At 43.4% G+C, this 2,273-nt stretch overlaps 1 protein-coding gene and 1 long non-coding RNA gene across 4 annotated transcripts in view; one reads left to right on the top strand and one right to left on the bottom strand.

The window, feature by feature from the left end:
* Positions 1-2,273, bottom strand: part of LOC103460664 (uncharacterized) — a 19,280-nt gene that overhangs the window by 3,424 nt on the left and 13,583 nt on the right. The gene's annotated exons all lie outside the window — the stretch shown is intronic.
* LOC103460665 (zinc finger CCCH domain-containing protein 13-like) overlaps positions 7-2,273 on the top strand; it is an 18,345-nt gene continuing 16,078 nt past the window's right edge. Inside the window, exon 1 of one of the 2 annotated variants that reach the window (XM_008402939.2) lies at positions 7-274. The gene's annotated coding sequence lies outside the window, so the exon portion shown is untranslated. The other variant, XM_008402941.2, reaches the window with a different exon arrangement.

Raw genomic sequence — 2,273 nt, 5'->3', positions numbered from 1 at the left:
AGGGTTTGCGTCGGTGTGTTGGTTGGCAGAGAGCGCTTGTCAAAAAAAGAGAAAGAAAAAAGCTTCCTCTGACAGAAGGCATGATTCACAGTAGAGAGGGAGGGAGAGGAACGCCAGAAAAACAGAGCGACGACGGAGGAAGAGGAGCAAGAGAAGGAAGACGAAGAGGATGCAGCAGAGGAGCAGAAGATGCTGAAGACGAGAGCAGAGAGCCGGATTTTCAGACGGCTTCAGCGACCGAGACGACGATGACGAGGGCAACAACAACGGCAAGGTTCAGACTCTTTAATCGATATGGGGCAGAGGGAGGGGGGGTCGGCAGGTGGTGGCAGCAGCAGGAGACGCTCTCTGCTATCAATAGGCTCCTTTGACACAGATGGACTCTTCTGAATCCGCAATGAAATGAATCAGTTGAAATGGTTTCCGTTTTAAGGCGATCGCGGTTCGACTGGTTCTGAGTGACTTCATCCAACTTTCCTCCTCTGAGGTTCTGATGTCATCAGAGGGAATCATCCGTCATTCCAGCTCCAGCTCCAGGATCCAAGCAGCTTCCATTGGAAACTATGTCATCAGGCTTAATCCAACTTCACCCACACACACACAGCTGTGTCAGTGTGTGAGCGCGGCTGTAGGTGTTCCTCTAACTTCCTCAAAGTTCCCCACAGGAATCACCAGGACGTCTAAATTTAACGCTGCTGTCCAGAGGCGCAAATGTTGAGATGTGATCTTTAGTTGTTCAGATGCTGGGATTATGGATCTTTAGTCATTTAGAACTAAATCTTGGAAGGGATTCAATGGGAAGATGGTTGTTCATCATTCAATTCAGTTTATTTAAGAAGCATCACTTCACAGCTAATATCGTCTGAAAGAAAATCTGAAATTCTGATTGGTTCCAGTTAATCAGTTCAGAAAGATCAATTAGTTCAGGACCACTCCTCCGGACCAGCAGGAGGCGCTGGCATTATGTTGTTGACTTTATAGCAATCCCTCATGCTGAGTATGCATGTGGCGACAGTGGAGAGAAAAAACTCCCTGTTAACAGGAAGAAACTTCCAGAACAAGAGCCAGAACCGGGCTCAGTACCAGCAGCCACGGCCGACTGCAGGTTACAGATGACAAAGCAGAAGAAGAACCAGATTATCYTGGATTATTTCTKATGTTCATGAAAGTAAAACATTAAAAGTGTAACCATCAGGTGGTGGCAGCATCATGGCAGCCGACGCCTCAGGAAGGAACCAGCCAATCAGAACACAGACCAGCTTCTAACCATTAGAACAAACAGAACCTGCAGACTGCTACCAAATGGTTCTGGTTGGAACCTCTGGATCGATCAGGTCTCTGATGGATCTGGTTATTGGGGTTTTCTATGTGAAATTATAATCTGGATTATCAGGGAGCTGTGAATCTATACAGCAGAACCTGATCTGGTTCTGGTTTCCATCAGAACTCTGCTGTAGCGTTTTGGATCAGATGAAGGATTTTAACTTCCTGATAGTGAAGAGTTGAGCCTGAAGGAACAGATTCATGGATTAGATCATGGATTATCAGCTTCACTGCTGGACAGGATGTTTAGAAGTTAGGCAATATCCCAGAGATTAAAGGAGGAACTTGTAGAACAATCTAAATATGGGATAAAATGATATTTCCTGGTTAAATAACTCAGAGGGCCTTTACTTTATTACTGGAGGATAATTTAATCCCAGTTCAGAGCTAAACCAAGGAGCCAACCTACATGGATAATTATCTTTTTTAACTCAATGAATGAACGCTATGCATGTCAGAGAAGGAATAAAGATTAAATTACTGCCTGGGATTCAGAGGAAACAAAACATGGAGGAGATTCCTGAAGGGTTTTTAAAGCTTTGTCTGATAAAGATCTGTTATAATGACAGTTTATMTCATAAAATGGCTTGGAATACTCAGTGAAAATGAAATGAAAAATTATTAAAAATGGTCAGACAGTCATGGGGAACTTCTGCTATTTCTTCATGTCAAATGACAGCACATCTAATGTACGATGATAAGCGAATTCTCCGAATGAAGAAAATCGAGTCTAAGCTATCTTTAARGGCTACATTTAATCCATCACCCTCAGAGTCAAGATGAATGTGAAAGTCCCCCATTATAATGATTTGATCAGTATTTAGCATCCAATCAAAAAAATCTGAGATGTGGTCCAAAAACTGTGAGGCTTGGTTAGTTTGGGATCTCTTTCCTTCATGTCAACCCCTTTCCTTCATGTCAACCCCTTTCCTTCATGTCAACCCCTTTCC

The sequence above is a fragment of the Poecilia reticulata genome, unplaced genomic scaffold, assembly GCF_000633615.1.
Source record: "Poecilia reticulata strain Guanapo unplaced genomic scaffold, Guppy_female_1.0+MT scaffold_273, whole genome shotgun sequence".
NCBI classification, from domain to species: Eukaryota; Metazoa; Chordata; class Actinopteri; order Cyprinodontiformes; family Poeciliidae; genus Poecilia; species Poecilia reticulata.
Note: the sequence above shows the minus strand (reverse complement) of the source record. Positions and strands in the feature narration are given on the sequence as shown.